This window comes from Budorcas taxicolor, chromosome 7 (genome assembly GCF_023091745.1).
Source record: "Budorcas taxicolor isolate Tak-1 chromosome 7, Takin1.1, whole genome shotgun sequence".
Classification (NCBI taxonomy): Eukaryota; Metazoa; Chordata; class Mammalia; order Artiodactyla; family Bovidae; genus Budorcas; species Budorcas taxicolor.
This window is the reverse complement of record NC_068916.1, coordinates 59228646-59250876: the sequence shown is the minus strand read 5'-3', so window position 1 is coordinate 59250876 and position 22231 is coordinate 59228646.

Below are 22231 nucleotides of genomic sequence, written 5' to 3'. Positions count from 1 at the left end.
AAAAAATTCTGACACATATTATAACAAAAGACAAATACTCGATGATTCCACTTATATGAAGTACTACTAGAGTAGTAGCAAAGCCGTAGACACATAAGGTAGAATGGTGGTTTCCTGGGGCTAAGGGAGAGGGAGATGGTAGTTGGGTAGTTGTTTAAAGTGTAGAGAATTTTAGTTCTGTGAGATGAAAAGAATTTTAAAGATTGTTCAACAGTGTCAATATATTTAATGCTAATAAACTGTATGCTTAGAAATGGTTAAGGCAATAAAATTTATATGTATTTTACCACAATTAAAATTCTGAAAATTATTCCGTGAACCCTGATGTATTCATATCTGTATTCTTTTTATTTTTATTAAAAATATTGCATAAAAACCTATTATGTATCAAGCCCTAAGTAAGATGATAGGGAAAAGCTGTTAAGCAAAAATATATATAATACTATTTTTTCGGAACTTTTAGTATACTATTTAAAATTATTGTCCACTAAGAGTGGAAACCATTTCTTATTGAGTCACTATTGCCTACCAAAGCTCTATGAAGCAGCTTCCCATATGTAATCTAACTTAGTTTTACAAGAATCTTATATTTTACTCAATAATGAAAATGAAAACCTTGGGATTTAATGGTAGTTAAAACTTGACACTTTAGTAGTAAAAGGCACTTTTAATATGCAACTTGTATTTTATTACTTTTAAACATGTTTATTTTGATATTTATATACCAAAAACAGTCATTTTTAGATATAATGCAATGATTATTATAAATATACCTAGATATATAACCATCACAACAATTTAAGAACATTTATATCATCCAATGACTGCCTACAATGTAGGACACCCGGGTTCGATCCCTGGGTCGGGAAGATCCCCTGGAGAAGGCAATGGCGACCCACTCCAGTAATCTTGCCTGGAAAATACCATGGACGGAGAAGTGTGGTAGGCTACAGTCCATGGGGTTGCAAAGAGTTGGACGCGACTGAGCCAGTTCACTTTCCTTTCCTTTCACATCATCCAGTATAATCTTTCTTATATTTTAGATGTCACTCCTACTTCCAACCCTCAGCACCAGGCAACCACCAATCTATGTTTTATTTGATTGCTTTGCCTTTTCTGGAAGTTTTATATAAATACAATGAAACACTATGTTGTCCCTTGTGTCTACTCATTTGACTTCTTTTTCTTTGTATAATGTATGTCCCAAGAGGATGAAATGGACAGAGATGCCCCATCCAACAAAATTATTCAATTGAACAATTAGGTTGAACAAGTAGGGGTTGTGAGAAGCAGGTTTTATAGTAACAAGAAATACAGTGACCTCTCTGCTATGGAATGATGTCATTTGCTTGTTTCAATAATTTTCAGACTGGCATGGAAGTGAAACCCATCAGGTTGAAGACCAACTGGAATATAGTTGATCCTGCTGATAGAGGTACTATCCTGTGGGCAGCCATTATCATCGGTTGGGATTAGTCCCTGGTGAGAGCATGGAATCTCATGGTTAGGCATTTGAGGCTCTGGAAGATCCCCTGGAGAAGGGAAAGGCAATGCACTCCAGTATTTTATTCCTGGAGAATCCCATGGACCAGGAGCCTGGTCGGCTATTACAGTTCATGGAGTCTCAAAGAGTCAAACACGACTGAGCAACTACGCACACACAAGGCTCAGATATCCAGGCAGGACTTAATATATGTTGTTGTTGTTGTTGTTTTTAATGACATCTTTTTTTTTATAGATTCTTTTTTAAGGTTTATTTATTTATTTGGTTGTGCTGGGTCTTTACTGCTTGGTGCAGGCCTTCGGGCAAGCCATGGCATGGGCTTCTTTGTTGTGGTGCGTGGGCTTCTCATTGCAGTGGCTTCTCTTCTTGCAGAGCACAGTCTTCAGTAGTTGTAGCACATGGACTCAGTAGCTGTGGCGCATGGGCTTTGTGGAATCTTCCTGGACCAGGGATCGAACCCGTATCTCCTGCATAGGCAGGTGGATTCTCATCCACTTTACCACCAGGAAAGTCCAATATGGTATCTTAATTTAGGCTTTATACCAGATATAAATATATAAAAAATCATTTGAAGTAAGAGAAAGGTAGAGAACTGATAATCCTGAATATTAGGATGTTTGATCTCTAGATCTTATTCTGTCGTACCTGTTATTCAGGCAAGTTCTTCTTTCTGGATTTCATTTAACCTTGCTTATACAATAAGACATTGCATTAAAGCAGGGATTAGTTGTCTGCAAGCATTTTTGATATTATACCCTCATAGGTAAAATGTTTTATAATATCTATTTATTTTAATTATATGTCATTACTATAATGTATTTTTAAAAATTATATTAAAGTATAGTTGATATACAGTGTTATATTTCTACTGTACAGAAAGTGACTCAGTTATACATATATATTTATTCTTTTTCATGTTCTTACATACATTGACAGGAACGTCTTTTGATCAATATAGAACATAACCAAAAACAGAAATTAAAAAGAATGTAAAAATTCATATTGGAACATCTCCAGGCATCCAACTTTAGAAACCACACAACATGATCAGTGTTAAAAAAAAATGTACAGTAAATTTGTACTAAGGAAGCTTCAGTCTCTCACTTGCCATCCCCGTACACACATACTCAGATCATCTCTATACTATTTCTACCATATAAGATAGGAAAAGTAATAGACTAAATATCTATAACTTTTCTTTTCTCTCTGTAACTCTTTAATACAGTAAAATTTTTCACTATATTACTCCCTAAAAGGTACAGCAAAGGAGGATCAAACTCAGGAAGCCAACAAGGCCATGAAGGTGAGAACACTTCCTGAAAAGTTAGAGTCAGTATGTGTGACATAAGGCAGGTTTTGTGATTATGCTTCTGGTATGTATGGAACTGTCAGCATTCTGAAGAAAAAAATCCCTTGCCAGGTTAAGATAGGACAAATATAAATGAACCTTGCCATGGCTATAGCTATAAAGAGGAAGAAATCATTGATGAATTTATCCAAATAATGAAAATTCAAAATGATTTCAGTATAACTACTTATTCATGAGACCCTGCAGGGCTATTTCTGATTCTTCTATCCAACTGGTTATATGTACACTGATTCATATTTCCCTATTTAATCAAAGGTATTCAACTCATCATCACAGAAACTCATCTGGGGCAACCTCCTGTCTTCCTGACTTAATAAAAGAGTAATGCAGTTTAGTAAAATTTATCTTTATTATCATAATAGCATATTTTAGTGTATTTAAAATTGTACAACTTAGTTCCTTATTGTCAAAAAATGGACTTCGTTACAGCTAACTCACTTTTCCACGAAGACTAAGAAATGTGCAGAGCCTTAACATCTTGAAATATCAAAAAATGAGAATTTCTCATCTTCTCTTAAAAAAAACTTTAATGAAATGTCAACAATCCTTTTTTATACTGCCCCAACCTGAAAGCAAAATATATAAAGCAACAAAGGTAATGTTTAAATAAGCTGAGATAAGATGGTTCATGGGCTTTCCTTTCATGATTTAAGACAGAACTTCAATAATCTATAATTTTAGATAATTACACCTATGATGCTTACTCCTTGGAAGAAAAGTTATGACCAACCTAGATAGCATGTTGAAAAGCAGAGACATTACTTTGCCAACAAAGGCCCATCTAGTCAAGGCTATGGTTTTTCCAGTGGTCATGTATGGATGTGAGAGTTGGACTGTGAAGAAGGCTGAGTGCCGAAGAATTGATGCTTTTGAACTGTGGTGTTGGAGAAGACTCTTGAGAGTCCCTCAGACTGCAAGGAGATCCAACCAGTCCATTCTGAAGGAGATCAACCCTGGGATTTCTTTGGAGGGAATGATGTTGAAGCTGAAACTCCAGTACTTTGGCCACCTCATGCGAAGAGTTGACTCATTGGAAAAAACTCTGATGCTGGGAGGGATTGGGGACAGGAGGAGAAGGGGACGACCGAGGATGAGATGGCTGGATGGCATCACTGACTCGATGGATGTGAGTCTGAGTGAACTCCGGGAGTTGGTGATGGACAGGGAGGCCTGGCATGCTGCAATTCATGGGGTCGCAAAGAGTCGGACACGACTGAGCAACTGAACTGAACTGAACTGATCTCTGGAGAAGGGAATGTCAACCTATTCCAATATTCTTGCCTGGAGAATTCCATGGACAGAAGCCTGACAGACTACGGTCCATGGGTTTGCAAAGTTTCGGACACGACTGAGTAACTTTCATCACACTTTAACCACATATCTGTGAGGACTAAAGCAAGTAAGTCTGTGAAGCCTTACCACAGTTTTGATAATAGAACATCTCTATTAGTATCAAATTCCCTTCCTTGGTTAAAGAAACACACACACACAACTTTAAGAGCGTTTCAAACTATTTTTTTCTATCAACCTTTTTTAAAGCAAGCACAACAGAATAGAATAGCAAAGGCAAGGCTTCAGTAGATTGAGATAGTGACTCAATAGCATTTATTTCAATGATTTGGAATAAGATGGAACTGAAATAGTCCACAGGAGTAGATCGATACTACAAACTCAATTATATAACTTTCTGAACAACTGTTATGTTCCTAGAAATATAAGTAATTTTATAATACCAATTTTCTCAAAAGAGCTTTACACAGGATTGTTTCTTATTTAATTGTGAATAAATCTTTTAAGTATCCATTGTGTTCTTTCAACCACTTAGGGATATGAGAGTGACAGAGAACAAGAACCCACAAGAGACATTATATTTTTTGCATGGTTATTTAGGCAATCATGATTTTCATAGGAAATTATGTATGCCTTGTGTTTTCTAAAACAGGAAAGTCATTAAAATCATACAGAGTCAGAAATATTGAATTCAAGAATTTTCAAACTTTACTATGAAAAAGAATGTATAGATCAATCATATAGAATGTGTCCTGAGTTTCCTTACCCTTTGTAAAAACCATGGAAATACCCTTCAGTAAAACAGAAAGGATAAGAGGAATCATTTCATATAGAAAGTTACATCAAGGAATCAGCATGGAAAATAACTAATAAATTTAAGTTGGTCACCACGTTTCCTAAAAAGAAAAAGAAAACATAATAACATTATAAATTCTGTATGAGACTCACCGTGTTTCCTCTGAGTTAGGATTTTTGACTAAAGGACTCAGAATTGGTATAATCTATTTTTTGAAGGGCCAGGAGCTGTCTAGTGACCATAGCCAAACTCTGTAGCCATCTTTGGTCTTCTCTATGCCAGTGAAACCATGCTTACTTGCTCTATAAAAGTATGTTTTGACTGGCAAAGAGTGTTTTAAGAATGAGAATCAGCCTTCTCTGCTTCAGAATAAATTGACATCATTGCCTGTTTAATTTCTGAAGAGAATGAGAGTTTTCTTTTATGGACTGGCTTGGCTCTCTGTGCAGATTCCAATGGCTTTAATTCCAATTTGCACTGGAAAACTGCACCTTGGGGCAGATCCTATTGAGGCATATCTCAGAGGCTGGCTGATCATCTAACCAGGTTTTGAGTATTTTCTGACCCTCAATTCCCTATGTAGATGTCCCTCTTGCCTCTTCTCCCACCTATAGAAAAGGAGGATGGACACACTGCTTTCTAGGCCGACTGTTTGTCTACTGATGCTTCTCCAGTTGTGATAATCCTCCTGCTGAATTTAACTTTCCTGAGGCTTCTCTCTAGTGTTGTCTTCCTTCTTACCCATCTCTCCATCCCTGAGCAACAAAAGCATATTGACCCAACCTCTGAAAGCCACACTATTTGGATCTATCTTCATAGGAAGGAAAATTTGTGTTTTCTTCTATTGCTTCTTCTATTGTTTTCTATTGCTTGATTGTTTAGTAGCTTCTCTCTTTAAGACATAATCAAATACTTACATTGTGATCAAGTAAGTGCATGAAAATCTAGCCTAATTAAAAGTTAAGTGGATAACAGAATTTTGGAAATTTAGTTCAAAGAACAATATTTAAGATACAGTCCCTTCTTTATCCTGTTTCATTCTATAAAGGGTCACTTCGTTGTTCCTGCATGGTTTGTAATTATAAATGGACTAAAAAAGTGTAGGGAAAAGTTAAAAAATCCGTACAATGCAGATAATGAAAATATATCTTTATAATGAATATATTATCTCAATGTCACTAAAGTAAAAGTTAAAAATTGTTTTAGGTGAAGTAATTCATCTATTTCTATTGTTGTTAACATTTTAATTGTTTAGTTTTATTTCATTCATTTAATTTGGGTGTTGCACTGCAAATGAGAGTAATTATAAAGATAACCCCACAACAAAATTCTTTAGAAATGATAAATTCAAAGGTATAGCAATTGTGCCTTAGTGTATTTGAATTAATGCCAGTACTGACTAGAGTTCTTTTTCTTTTATAATTTTATTTGTTTATTTATTTTTGGCTGAGCTGAGTCTTTGTTGCTGCGTGGGCTTTTCTCTAGCTGTGGAGCGGGGGCTACTCTCATGCACCAGCTTCTCACTTCATGGCTTCCCTTGTGTGGAGCACGGACTCTGAGCTAATGCTCAGCAGTTATGGCACACAGGCCCAGTTGCTCCACAGCATGTGGTATCCTCCTGGATCAGGGATAGAACCTGTATCCCCTGCACTGGCAGCAAACTCTTCATCACTGAGCTACCAGGTAAGTCTCTATCCTAGAGTTCTTAAAGAGGCATTAATATTAAAAATAAGCATTAGTATGAAGATAAACATACAGATTTTGTTTCTTACCTAACTTCATTGCAGAATGCACGTGCATTGCTATATGTGTTGCCATCTGATGCACAGACAGGAAAGTATTCATTGGTGCAATCCATCATATCTTCAAACTTGTCACAGTCAGGCTACAATAACAATATGAAAAGCATCTTCCACACACTGTGAGCCTACTGATGTCCAAAACTTAGTTCTTTCTTGATTTAATATTTGAATATTCAATTTGAATTCAAATTTAAATACTGTAATTATAATATTAGAATATTTTTTGACACATGGAACAAGCTCTGTGACGGTTTTGAATACCTGAAAATAGTTAGATGGCACATTCTATTCATATCTATTTTCTTTTCCACTCTGCTATTCTGAGCTACCATCACCTCCTTCAGGTCAATTGTAGTGTCTGTCTGAGTGGTTGACTACAGCCACTTTTAAGATTCCCAAATATTTGTATTGAATCCTTGTATCTTTGCTAAAAACAAAGCCCACTTTTCTTAGGATCAACATTCAAATCCTTAATTGCCTATGAAACTAAATATCAATGGCTTCCATCAATTATCTAAGTCATCTTACACTTTGATCTCTGTCTTTGTGTTCCAGCCCCAGAGATCTCTCCATTTTGGACAATATCTGCACTACTCTTTCACTGTTACATGTAGTTCACTTGCTCCTTATTTCCCCAACACATCCACAGTGCTATTATACACTTCCTTAAACAACCCAGTTGTATCTGAGTCTTGCTATCTTCTGCTTCTTCTCAAAAATATGGAACTGTGCTGCTGAGGAAAACAGTATTTACAATAATATATTTTAATGGTATAACAAACACTAAGTTTTAATTTAAACATCCAAATGATAGTTTACCAGATGTATTTCAAAACTTGTTGAAATTCCAAAGAGAATACCTGCAACCAGAGCATAGATTAATATGTCACTCTTTGATGTTCTTTGACAAGTTATTATCTAAAAACAGAATAAAGAATATTATTCTTTGTAAAAAAAAAAACTCAATATATATTTGTGATGATGTCTTTGTGTTTCCGAGATTATGCAATGAGTTGACTCATTGGAAAAGACTCTGATGCTGGGGGGACTGGGGGCAGGAGGAGAAGGGGACGACAGAGGATGAGATGGCTGGATGGCATCACGGACTCGATGGACGTGAAGCTGAGTGAACTCCGGGAGTTGGTGATGGACAGGGAGGCCTGGTGTGCTGCGATTCATGGGGTCACAAAGAGTCGGACACGACTGAGTGACTGAACTGATCTGAACTGAACTGATACAAGAAAAATCCAAAACTTAAATCTCAGTCAATATGCATTCATTTATGTCTGCTTTGAATCTGACTACATTGCACATACTCTTCCATAGTAGTTTCTATAACTCCAGCTAACAGTAACTCTGTCAAAAATAGGTAGTACCCCACTTTGTAGATGAGAACTTTGAAATATAGTAAGAGCCTGAACTTACATGAAAGCATTCCACATTCAAGGATTAGGATCTGCAAACAAATCATTATATCTCATCTAGCCTGCCAGGCTCCTCTGTCCATGGAATTCTCCAGGCAAGAATACTGCAGTGGGTAGCCATTCCCTTCTGTAGGGGATATTCCTGACCCAGGGATCAAACCTGGATCTCCTGCATTGCAGGCAGACTGTATACTGCCTGAGCCACCGTGGAAGACCAATTTTATTCTAGTATGCTTTAAAAGCACCTCCTACATCATCCATTGAGCATTGGTATAAAAAATTTTATTATCAGTCTCATCAGTGAGGACTCTATCCATAGTTGGCCCACGTTTTGACAAATACTGAATGATTAAAAGTTTCTCACTGAGAGAAAAATTACTCACCAGAGGAAATGGAAGATGCCAAAATGAAGAATGAAATAGAAAGTAAGCCATTTTGTCTTTTCAGTGAACTGGCAGTGAGGCTCTGGGAAAAGAAATGAGTTCAAATAGTAGTCCGAAAAGACACATATCTTGGTGATTGTATTCAGCTGAAGGAGAATGGCAAAGATTACTTCCTTGAAGGATCCTCACCTCAAAAGAATACCTCTGCTCTCTATCCATCCCAACATTCCCAATTAGAAAGGCCCTTTGGCTCAATCTTCATGAACACTTCAGGAAGAATAAAATAATTTACTGAAAATTGTTCATACAACATAACCATTTATCAAAAAGCAGGCATATATATGTAGCTACTTTTAAAAAATGGTATAAAAGGAGGATGGAAAGATACCATCAATCAATCACTGCTCTGCTCTTTGTCATTGTAGATTAGAATATATTCTTCATTCTGACTTCATTTGTTAACAATTATTATTTTTAAGATTCATGTATGTTGTTACATCTATGGATAGGAAATTATTTTTTAAATCACAAAATACTATCCCATTCTTTAATGAATATACCATAGCATGCTTATCCAATCACTTACCAAAGTGGGCTTAACCCTATTTGAGTTGTTTCCAGTTTGTGGCCATTATAAACCAAGGTGCTATAACATTCTGTACATAGCTGTGTATGACATTTATATTTTTCCCTCAGGTAACTAACTGGGAATTGGATGGCTGAATCATATAATGGGTCTATGGTTTGTTTTTTAAGAAACTATTAAACTTTTTATAAAGAAGTTTTTATTTTAATGAAGTCCAATAAATCAGTTTACTTTCCTGTATCATGCTTTTGATGTCATAGCTAAGACATCTTTCTTAAGTAAAAAATCATAAAGATTTTTCCTTATTAAAACTTAGTTTTCTGTCTTACATCTAGATCTAAGAAGCTTTTCATGTGAATTTTATATATGGTATGGAGTGTGAATTGAAGTTCACTTTTTTGTATATGAATATCCAGATGTTCAACCATCATTTGGTGGGGTTTTTTTGTACATTTTATTGTGTTTTCTATAGATAGTTGTGTTATACTTGAATAATGGCCAAACTGCATTTTCCTTTCAATCTGGATAAACTATCTTTTTTTCTTGGTGGATTACTGGCTAGATCTTTCATAACAATGTTGAATAAAAAGTAGAGCTGAACATCTGTTATCTTTTTTCCTTTTTAATGTTTTCAGGGAACATTTTGAATTTTACTATTAAATGTAAAGTTGTAGATTTTTTGTAGCTGTTTCTCAGGTTGAGGAAATTCCCTTCTATTCCTAGTTTTCTGTTTTTTTTCAATCATTAAAATCAAGACTAGCTTTTGGATTTTGTCCATTTTTTTCCATCTTCTGAGATAATCATACTTTTTTTTGGCTAGTTTGATGTTGTCGCTATGTTGAATAACTGATTTTCAAATGTTAAATACAATTTGTATTTACAAACTTCACTGTGTCACTTTATATATTCTTAACTTCAGTTTTTCAAAATTTTGTTTAAATTTTGTAATTAATAATAAAGCATATCAGCATGTAGTTTTCTTTTCTTGTAATGTCTGTGTGGTTAGATTATAATCTAACTGGCTTCACAGAAAGATATGGAAAACATTCCTCCCATTTCAGTATTCTGCAGGATTTTGTTTTGAATTGATATTATTTCTTTGTTATAAGTTAGGTAAAATTTTCTAATAAAGTTTTCTAGGTAGCTAATTTTCTTAGAAAAGAAAGTCAATTCATTTAGTGAATAGGACTCTTCAGATTGTCTATTTGTGAAAAAACCTTGGTACTGCATGTTATTTAAGGAATTCATGCATTTCTTCTTTATTTAAAAAAATTTCCAGCTGTTTTGAAATATAATTGACATGTACTGTTTTGTAGGTGTATGATATGGTGACTCAATACATTTATATATTGTAAGAAAAACTATCACCATAGGGTTCATCAATACATTTGTCACTTAATACAATTAACATTTTATTTTTGTGATGAAACATTTAAGATCTACACTCTAAGCAACTTTCAAATATACAATACAGTATTGTTAACTATGCTTACCATGCTATACATTTGGTCTCCAGAACGGATTCATCTTAATAACTAGAAGTTTGTATCCTTTGATGCATATCTCTTTATTTCCCGAACCTCCCAGTTCCTGGAAACTTCCATTCTATTCTGTTTCTTCCAATTCAACTTTTTTAGGATCCACACATAAATGATGTCAAACAGTATTTGTTTTTCTGTGTCTGACTCATTTCACTTACTGTAATGCCTTCAAAATCCATCCATGTTATATCAAATAGCAAATAACAGAATTTTCTTCTTTTTATAGCTAATAACATTCAAATATATGTATATTCAATGTATTCACATAGAATAGATTGTTTCCAAATCTTGAATATTGTGACTAATGCTGCAAGGAACAAGGTGGTTCAGCTATCTCTTCGTTTCTTTTGGATTTATACCCAGAAGAGAGACTGCTGGCTCATGTGGTAGTTTGGGGCTTCCCTGGTGGGCTCAGATGGTAAAGAATCTGCCTGCAATGCAGGAGACCTGGATTCGAACCCTGAGTTGGGAAGAAGTCCTGATGAACGGAGGAGCCTGGCAGGCTATAATCCATGGTGTAGCCAAGAGTTGAACACAACTGAGCAACTAAGCACGCACATACATGGTAGTTTTATTTTTAAAATTTTGAGAAATTTCCAGCCTGTTTTCCATAGTGGCTGCTCCAATTTACATTCCCACCAACAGTGCACAAGTTTACCCTTTCTTTTACATCCTTACCAATGCTTGTTATCTCTTGTATTTTTATTGATAGCCATTCTGATTGTAGGTTTGATTTGCATTTCTCTGATGATGAGTGATGTTGAACACCTTTTCATGTACCTGTTGGCCATTGGTATCTTTTGAAAGCTGTCTATTCAGTTCCTCTGCACATTTGTTAATCAAGTTGTTTCATTATTTATTGTTGTTATTAGGTTTATTGATTTTTACATAATAACTCCAGAAAGAATGAAGGGATGGAGCCAAAGCAAAAACAATACCCAGTTGTGGATGTGACTGGTGATAGAAGCAAGATCCGATGCTGTAAAGAGCAATATTGCATAGGAACCTGGAATGTCAGGTCCATGAATCAAGGCAAATTGGAAGTGGTCAAACAAGAGATGGCAAGGGTGAACGTCAACATTCTAGGAATCAGCTAACTAAAATGGACTGGGATGGGTGAATTTAACTCAGATGACCATTATATCTACTACTGCAGGCAGGAATCCCTTAGAAGAAATGGAGTAGCCATCATGGTCAACAAAAGAGTCCAAAATGCAGTACTTGGACGCAATCTCAAAAATGACAGAATGATCTCTGTTCGTCTCCAAGGCAAACCATTCAATATCACAGTTATCTAAGTCTATGCCCCAACCAGAAACGCTGAAGTTATGAAGTTGAACAGTTTTATGAAGACCTACAAGACCTTTTAGAACTACCCAAAAAGGATGTCCTTTTCATTATAGGGGACTGGAATGCAAAAGTAGGAAGTCAAGAAACACCTGGAGTAACAGGCGAATTTGGCCTTGGAATGTGGAATGAAGCAGGGCAAAGACTAATAGAGTTTTGCCAAGAAAATGCACTGGTCATAGCAAATACCCTCTTCCAACAACACAAGAGAAGACTCTACACATGGACATCACCAGATGGTCAACACCGAAATCAGATTGATTATATTCTTTGCAGCCAAAGATGGAGAAGCTCTATACAGTTAACAAAAACAAGACCAGGAGCTGACTGTGGCTCAGATCATAAACTCCTTATTGCCAAATTCAGACTTAAATTGAAGAAAGTAGGGAAAACCGCTAGACCATTCAGGCATGACCTAAATCAAATCCCTTATGATTATACAGTGGAAGTGAGAAATAGATTTAAGGGCCTAGATCTGATAGACAGAGTGCCTGATGAACTATGGAATGAGGTTTGTGACATTGTACAGGAAACAGGGATCAAGATCATCCCCATGGAAAAGAAATGCAAAAAAGCAAAAATGGCTGTCTGGGGAGGCCTTACAAATAGCTGTGAAAGGAAGAGAGGCGAAAAGCAAAGGAGAAAAGGAAAGACATAAGCATATGAATGCAGAGTTCCAAAGAATAGCAAGAAGAGATAAGAAAGCCTTCCTCAGTGATCAATGCAAACAAATAGAGGAAAACAATGGAATGGGAAAGACTAGAGATCTCTTTAAGAAAATTAGAGATACCAAGGGAACATTTCATGCAAAGATGGGCTCGATAAAGGACAGAAATGGTCTGGAACTAACAGAAGCAGAAGATATTAAGAAGGAGTGGTGAGAATACACAGAAGAACTGTACAAAAAAGATCTTCACGACCCAGATAATCATGATGATGTGATCACTAATCTAGAGCTAGACATCTTGGAATGTGAAGTCAAGTGGGCCTTAGAAAGCATCTCTATGAACAAAGCTAGTGGAGGTGATGGAATTCCAGTTGAGCTGTTTCAAATCCTGAAAGATGATGCTGTGAAAGTGCTGCACTCAATATGCCAGCGAATTTGGAAAACTTGGCAGTGGCCACAGAACTGGAAAGGTCAGTTTTCATTCCAATCCCAAAGAAAGGCACTGCCAAAGAATGCTCAAACTACCACACAATTGCACTCATCTCACATGCTAGTAAAGTAATGCTCAAAATTCTCCAAGCCAGGCTTCAGCAATACGTGAACTGTGAACTCCCTGATGTTCAAGCTGGTTTTAGAAAAGGCAGAGGAACCAGATATCAAATTGCCAACATCCACTGGATCATGGAAAAAGCAAGAGAGTTCCGGAAAAACATCTATTTCTGCTTTATTGACTGTGTGGATCACAATAAACTGTGGAAAATTCTGAGAGAGATGGGAATACCAGACCACCTGACCTGCCTCTTGAGAAATCAGTATGCAGGCCAGGAAGCAACAGTCAGAACTGGACATGGAACAACAGACTGGTTCCAAATAGGAAAAGGAGTACATCAAGGCTGTATATTGTGACCCTGCTTATTTAACTTATATGCAGAGTACATCATGAGAAACACTGGACTGGAAGAAACACAAGCTGGAATCAAGATTGCCAGGAGAAATATCAATAACCTCAGATATGCAAATGACACCACCCTTATGGCAGAAAGTGAAGAGGAACTAAAAAGCCTCTTGATGAAAGTGAAAGAGGAGAGTGAAAAAGTTGGCTTAAAGCTCAACATTCAGAAAATGAAGGTCATGGCATCTGGTCCCATCACTTCATGGGAAATAGATGGGTGGAGAAACGGTGGAAACAGTGTCCGACTTTATCTTTCTGGGCTCCAAAATCACTGCAGATGGTGACTGCAGCCATGAAATTAAAAGACGCTTATTCCTTAGAAGAAAAGTTATGATCAACCTAGATAGCATATTCAAAAGCAGAGACATTACTTTGCCGACTAAGGTCCATCTAGTCAAGGCTATGGTTTTTCCAGTGGTCATGTATGGATGTGAGAGTTGGACTGTGAAGAAGGCTGAGCACCAAAGAATTGATGCTTTTGAACTGTGGTGTTGGAGAAGACTCTTGAGAGTCCCTTGGACTGCAAGGAGATCCAACCAGTACATTCTGAAGGATATCAACTCTGGGATTTCTTTGGAAGAAATGATGCTGAAGCTGAAGCTCTAGTACTTTGGCCACCTCATGAGAAGAGTTGACTCATTGGAAAAGACTCTGATGCTGGGAGGGATTAGGGGCAGGAGGAGAAGGGGACGACCGAGGATGAGATGGCTAGATGGCATCACGGACTCGATGGATGTGAGTCTGAGTGAAGTCCGGGAGTTGGTGATGGACAGGGAGGCCTGGCGTGTTGCAATTCACCGAGTGGCTGAACTGAACTACATATTTTGGAAATTAACCCCTAGTCTGACATATGATCTGCAAATATTTTCTCATATTACACAGATTGCCTTTTCATTCATTTTGTGGATTTTCATTTTGTCTTCCTCAGGTTCCCCCCCCCCCCCCCCCCCGGCCCCGCCATATCCCAACTTGAGTTCCCTCATGTTTGTTGTCTGGGAGCTTGAGACCTCAGAACCATGGGAAATGCCAGGATCCTGAATTTGCTGAAACCCATCAGAAGCTGACCAGTGTCACATGAGCTATGCAGTTCTGAGTCAAGCTAGGATGTGGATTCATAGGGGTCCTCTAGGGGTCTGTTCCCATGTGAGAGCCACAAGGTGGACCCAAAGCCTGGAGTTGCTGGAGCTGTCTGAGATTTTGGGAGCCTGAAGTTCCTGGAGTGGATTGAGAACCTGAGTTCATGGGAGCTTCCTGGAGCCAAGAAGCCACCAGTGACCACAGCCATCAGAGTGGGCCAGAAACCTGAGTTCACACAGCCCTCTGCAAGCTGAGGAAGCTGCCTGGACCTTGAGAGCTGTGGGACAAGGGATGGGGAACTGGAGCCAGCAGGTGGCTAGGTGAAGCTGGGGCCTGAATTCAGTGCAGCTTTCCAGGTGCCTGGTGCCAAGGATGCCACCTTGGAGCCACTGGGGCCACTGGACACGAGGGTAACTTACGACCTGTCTTCACAGGAGCCCATGTGCTTTGAGCTTGGGTGCAACAGGGACCTGTATTCCGAGGAACCTCTAGGGGGCGCAGCCATGGGCGGAGCCTGGGTCGCCGGAAAAGGCTGACTTTCTGATGAGTGGGTTTCTAGTTGTGGAGGCTTCTGGGAACTTCGTGCTGAGGAGGACTCCTTGGGCCGCTGGAGGAGGTTGGCAACAGGTGGTGGGTCCCGGGGAGGACCAGGAGTACGGAAGTGGTGAGTGAACTGGCTTTTTTGGTTCACGAGCAACCCCCTTGGCAAACTGGTGGCAAGGGTACGCCTTTGAGGCTGCAGGAGCTGCCTGGGGCGCTGGCATAAGGTTGGAAGGGCTTGAGTTCCTGGCACTAGTGGGGAGACACATAAGGCTTCAGGAGTGGGTCAGATGCCGGGACGAGCCAGCTCTGGAGTCCTTAGTGTATTCCAGTGCTCACTTTACTTCTCCCATGAGCTGCATGGGCTTGAGAGCAGAGTATGGGGCTACTACAAATTTGTCTTTCTTACTCTCCTCAGTGCATCCTTTCTTATCACTATGCTTCACCAAGGTGCTGGTCATCCCTCACTTGGAATTCTAAACTTTTGGGAGGGTGATTTTTCATGTGCAGATTGTTGTTAAAATTGACATTTCTTGGCTGAGGCTGCTGACTGGCAGGGGGCGTAATTCCTAGCTGTCATTTTGCTGAAGTACTGCGCACTGAGTCTTTTTCTGAGGGCCATGCTTCACTTACTGGGAACTCGTCTGTTAAACTCTCTAGTCCTGTTATTTCTAAATTGATTCCTGCTGTTCTTGAGGGATTAATGAGGTCAAGAAGACTAGGCCTTCCAAATGTGTCAGGTGGAGCTGGAAGTCAATCTGCTGAAGATGGGACTCTTTAAAGAAGGTAATTCCTGGATCTCTATTGATTCATCTGCTAGGGAATGACCGAAGTGTTATTGGTAGAATTGGATGTCCTTGATATTTTTATTTCCCAACAGTCAATGATGGCATCTCATTAATGAAAAATATGTCCTTTTTACTCTTGATTTTCCGTTTCTCTGGTAAATAGTTTTACTGGACCTTGTGTTAATCATTTGAGTTACCGGAGGATGTTGAAAACAGTGAAATTAATCACTAGAATTGTTACCAAAAGATGAGTGAGGTTGGGCTGCTTGCTGTTCTAAAGCCAATAAACAGGCCAAATTGGTGGAAAGGAAAATTTGCTTTATTTCAGATGCTGGCAACTGTGGGGGAGGGCAGATGTCTGTCCAAAGGCCAACTGCCTCCCTGTGTCCCCCCACCACCACTCCCATCATTGCAACCAGTGGGCAGAAGCTTTTATGGACAGTTTGGAGGGGGTTACATGCAGAAATATCACAGTCAGCTCTGACAGTCATCTTCAAATTGGTCACTGATGATATGACCAACATCATCTTGGGGTTGTTTTGATCTTCAGTTGTACAGTTGATCTTCAGTTCCAGGGTCTGTTTGTGCTCATTTCTTTGAGGCCAGTTCTCAGAATTATGGTTGCTTATATTGTGGGTACAGTCCGGTCATCATGTAGTTTATTTCTTCACCCTGATGTTTTAGTGTCTACAAGACAGCTCACAGAGGTGGCTCAGAATGTTATCTATAGCCCTTGAAAAATAACAAATGGTCCTTGACTATGCTTAATGACTACATTATTATTATTTGGTCTCCTTTGACTGTTTCCTTTGTTTCTGCACTTTTCATTTCTCTGGTTAAATTTATTCTTTGACTAAAGTTTTCCACAGACACAAGACAGACAGAGGAATGGGGGGGTTGGGGTGGGCAAGGACCATAGGGTCCTGCTCCATTTCAGAATATTTTTTTTTTTTTTGTCAACTTTGTGATCCCTGAGTTTGTAACTTTTTTGTAGTTCCTGATTGTAATGACCTTTCTCACCCCAGGATATTTGAGTCTTCCTTATTACTTAGAGCATGAGACTTGAAAAGACCATTTTATTTAGAGGCTAGAGATCTGGGTACTCTTTACATTTCTGTAATTAAGCAATTTGACTGACTTTTCTTTCATTTTATGACTTTGAAATTTTTTTTTAGTTTATAAACTTTTATAGCTAGACTGAGTGATCTTTCTTAGCTCAGTTAAACCCTGGTAATCTGATTTATTGGTTATAAATTCCATGTCATCCAATATCAAGAGTAAATTACATGATGACCCACAGTTGTCACTAGGAGACAGACCCAAGTATTCTTGGCTTCTTTGTCATAAATTAATTAACCATATATGAATGAGTTTATTTCTGAGCTCTCTATTCTGTTAATTAGTATATATGTCTTTTTTATGCCCACCATACTGTTTTGATTGCTATAGCTTTGGAATATATTGATAGGTTGAAATCAGGAAGTGTGATGCTTCCAGCTTTGATCTTTCTCAAGATTGCTCTGACTCATTGGAGTCTTTTGTGGTTGCATATGAATTTTAGGGTGGGTTTTTTGTTTTTTTTTTTGTATCTTAAAAATACCATTGGAATTTTGAGAGGGATTTCATTGAATACGTAGAATGTGTAGGGCTTCCTTTGAGTAGTATGGACATTTTAACAATATTAAGTCTTCCTTTCCAAGAACATGAAATATCTTTTCATTTATTTGTGTCTTCAGTTTTTTTCATCAGTATTTTATTGTGTCTAGAGTAGAAGTCTTTCACCTCCTTGGTTACATTTATTCCTAGATTTTTTCTTTTTATGCAATTTTATTGGGATTTCTTTTTTTAAATTTCTCATTCTGATAGTTTGTTGTTAAGAGTATAGAAATGCAACTGATTTTTGTATATTCATAGTTTTTTTCCTGAAATTTTACTAAATAAATTTATTAATTTTAACAGTTTTTGTTTTTGTTTTGCTGTGTTCTTTAAGTTTTTCAATATATAACAACATGCCATCTGCAAATAGAAACAGTTCTACTTCTTCCTTTCTGATTTGGATGATTTTTATTTCTTTTTCTGGCCTGATTGCTCTGGCTAGGACTGACAGTACTATTTTGAGTAAAAGTGGTGAAAGTAGATAACTTTGTTATCAGTATTAAAGAAAAAATGTTCAGTTTCACCACTGATCATGATATTAGCTGTGGGCTTGTCATATATTACCTTTATTATGTGGAAGTAAGTAATAAAGTACCTCAGTACCCAGTTTTTTGAGAGTTTTAATTAGGAATGAATATTGAATTTGTCATATGTTTTTTCTGCATCTATTGAGATGACCATCTTATATTTCATCTCCTCAATTTGAATATGTCTAGTGTTTTTCTAATTACATGGGATTATAAGTTTTTGTGAGGATAGAACACTCTGTCTCTCTCTCTCTCTCTCATATATATATATATATATAAACTTGAATATCTGCTAATATCACCAGCTCTCATCCAGTACCATGTGACACTGTATTTTTTTAAGTTTCTCCCCTCACATGTATGCACCTTAACACTTTATCAATGAGAAACCTGGTTCCCACTATCCATTATTCATTTCCTTGTTTGTTAAATCCCAGTATTTATAACCAGGGAAGCCACCAGGGAAGCCCATACACAGTGTTTAGAATTGTCTAAATCAAAGCTAATACTGTTTCATAATTCTTATAATACATATAAGTAAGGTTTCTGACAAGGGCACAAAGAACGGCTGGGGTTGGGGGAATAAAAATACACTGTTGTAAAGTTCTCACTTTGTAAGTCCTTCAAATTTCTATATAAAATTTAGAATACATTATAAACACCCAAGAAAAGAAATTCAGAGATTTTGATTGGGATTGCATTCAGTTCATAGATCTATTTGAAGAGAACTGATGTGTTCATAACAGTGTCTTCTAATCATGAATTTGGAGTATTCCTGACCTTATTTAGATTTTCTTTAATTTTGTTTAAAACCATTTTATAGCTTTCAGTAGAGAACATTTCCTATGTTTTGAGAAACTTATTCCTAATATTTTTGTTTATTGTGTTGTTGGGTATGGTTTCGTATTAGATTTTTATTTTTAAGTATTAGCTTTTTTCCCCTATAAATATAAGTTGAATTTTCTCTATATGTTGATCTTGTATACGGTAACTTGATAAGTTAATTAATGTATGGGTTGGGTACTTAGAGAAGCAGGCATCAAGACAGAGATTAAAAGTGCAAGTGATTTATTGGTGGGCAGCCTTGAAAGATAAAATGGAGAGTGAGTACAAGTAGCTAAGGAAAGATGCTATGCTCTGATGGACATCTGACATATATGAAAGGAGATGGCAAAGTGAGAAATATAGGGTAAAGAGACCCTAGACTTCAGTGCACCTCTAAGAAAGCCTCAGTGAACCATGGAAGAGCATTGTTTCAACCCAGCCCCTGTAGTGGATCTGAAAGTCATTGAATCTGATGACCACCAAGTATGGGCACTCCTCATAGCTGATCCAAGTTCTCTCTTAAAGGAAGATCCAAATTGTGTATACAACTTTGGCTGTCATGATTCCCTGTTTGTGTTACATAGGTCAGTATCGCCCTTATTATAATCCATATTAATTCCACTTATCTCAGCTATGCTATGACCAGTTTTGATGGTCTCAATGGCTTATTTGCTGGTGTAAGTCAAGCCATTATTTCTAAGGTATTGGAGCTTCTGGTAAGCACAGATTTTCCAAGCTGGAGTTTCCCACTTACCACTTATAGTCACAACTGGGAGAGGTAGTAGCAAGTGACATCCATGCGAATTAACTGAGATTCATATATATTTCTTGCCCCTGTTTTTTGTAAATGTACACATCTTCCAGTTGATTAGAGTCAATTACTCCAACCAAAATAAATGACTCTTCTTATTGATTACTGTTTCTTGAACACACAGAGTCCTTTGTTTCAAGTGATAATTTTTGTTTTTTGTTCAATGGGACTCTGTGAGAATGTGCTTTGTTTGTAGGCCAATACTTCTTGTAAGCACAGTGTCCCGAATACAAGGACTGAGTGTTTCATTGGGAGAGATGATTTGGGACAACTCCTATCAGAAGATTGATGTATTCTTTTTTTTTTTCTAATTTTTATTTTTACTTTATTTTACTTTACAATACTGTATTGGTTTTGCCATACATTGATATGAATCCACCATGGGTGTACATGCGTTCCCAAACATGAACCCCCCTCCCACCTCCCTCCCCATAACATCTCTCTGGGTCATCCCCATGCACCAGCCCCAAGCATGCTGTATCCTGAGTCGGACATAGACTGGCGATTCGATTCTTACATGATAGTATACATGTTACAATGCCGTTCTCCCAAATCATCCCACCCTCTCCCTCTCCCTCTCCCTCTGAGTCCAAAAGTCTGTTATACACATCTGTGTCTTTTTTGCTGTCTTGCATACAGGGTCGTCATTGCCATCTTTCTAAATTCCATATCTGTGTGTTAGTATACTGTATTGGTGTTTTTCTTTCTGGCTTACTTCACTCTGTATAATCGGCTCCAGTTTCATCCATCTCATCAGAACTGATTCAAATGTATTCTTTTTAATGGCTGAGTAATACTCCATTGTGTATATGTACCACAGCTTTCTTATCCATTCATCTGCTGATGGACATCTAGGTTGTTTCCATGTCCTGGCTATTATAAACAGTGCTGCGATGAACATTGGGGTACATGTGTCTCTTTCAATTCTGGTTTCCTCGGTGTGTATGCCCAGCAGTGGGATTGCTGGGTCATAAGGTAGTTCTATTTGCAATTTTTTAAGGAATCTCCACACTGTTCTCCAAAGTGGCTGTACTAGTTTGCATTCCCACCAACAGTGTAGGAGGGTTCCCTTTTCTCCACACCCTCTCCAGCATTTATTGCTTGCAGATTTTTGGATTGCAGCCATTCTGACTGGTGTGAAGTGGTACCTCATTGTGGTTTTGATTTGAGTTTCTCTAATAATGAGTGATGTTGAGCATCTTTTCATGTGTTTGTTAGCCATCTGTATGTCTTCTTTGGAGAAATGTCTATTTAGTTCTCTGGCCCATTTTTTGATTGGGTCGTTTATTTTTCTGGAATTGAGCTGCATAAGTTGCTTGTATATTTTTGAGATTAGTTGTTTGTCAGTTGCTTCATTTGCTATTATTTTCTCCCATTCAGAAGGCTGTCTTTTCACCTTGCTGATATTTTCCTTTGTTGTGCAGAAGCTTTTAATTTTAATTAGATCCCATTTGTTTATTTTTGCTTTTATTTCCAGAGTTCTGGGAGGTGGATCATAGAGGATCCTGCTGTGATTTATGTCGGAGAGTGTTTTGCCTACATTCTCCTCTAGGAGTTTTATAGTTTCTGGTCTTACGTTTAGATCTTTAATCCATTTTGAGTTTATTTTTGTGTGTGGTGTTAGAAAGTGATCTAGTTTCATTCTTTTACAAGTGGTTGACCAGTTTTCCCAGCATCACTTGTTAAAGAGATTGTCTTTACTCCATTGTATATTCTTGCCTCCTTTGTCAAAGATAAGGTGTCCATATGTGTGTGGATTTATCTCTGGGCTTTCTATTTTGTTCCACTGATCTATATTTCTGTCTTTGTGCCAGTACCATACTGTCTTGACGACTGTGGCTTTGTAGTAGAGCCTGAAGTCAGGCAAGTTGATTCCTCCAGTTCCATTCTTGTTTCTCAAGATTGCTTTGGCTATTCGAGGTTTTTTGTATTTCCATACAAATCTTGAAGTTATTTGTTCTAGTTCTGTGAAAAATATGGCTGGTAGCTTGATAGGGATTGCATTGAATTTGTAAATTGCTTTGGGTAGTATACTCATTTTCACTATATCGATTCTTCCGATCCATGAACATGGTATATATCTCCATCTATTAGTGTCCTCTTTGATTTCTTTCATCAGTGTTTTATAGTTTTCTATATAGAGGTCTTTAGTTTCTTTAGGTAGATATATTCCTAAGTATTTTATTCTTTTCGTTGCAATGGTGAATGGAATTGTTTCCTTAATTTCTTTTTCTACTTTCTCATTATTAGTGTATAGGAATGCAAGGGATTTCTGTGTGTTGATTTTATATCCTGCAACTTTACTATATTCATTGATTAGCTCTAGTAATTTTCTGGTGGAGTCTT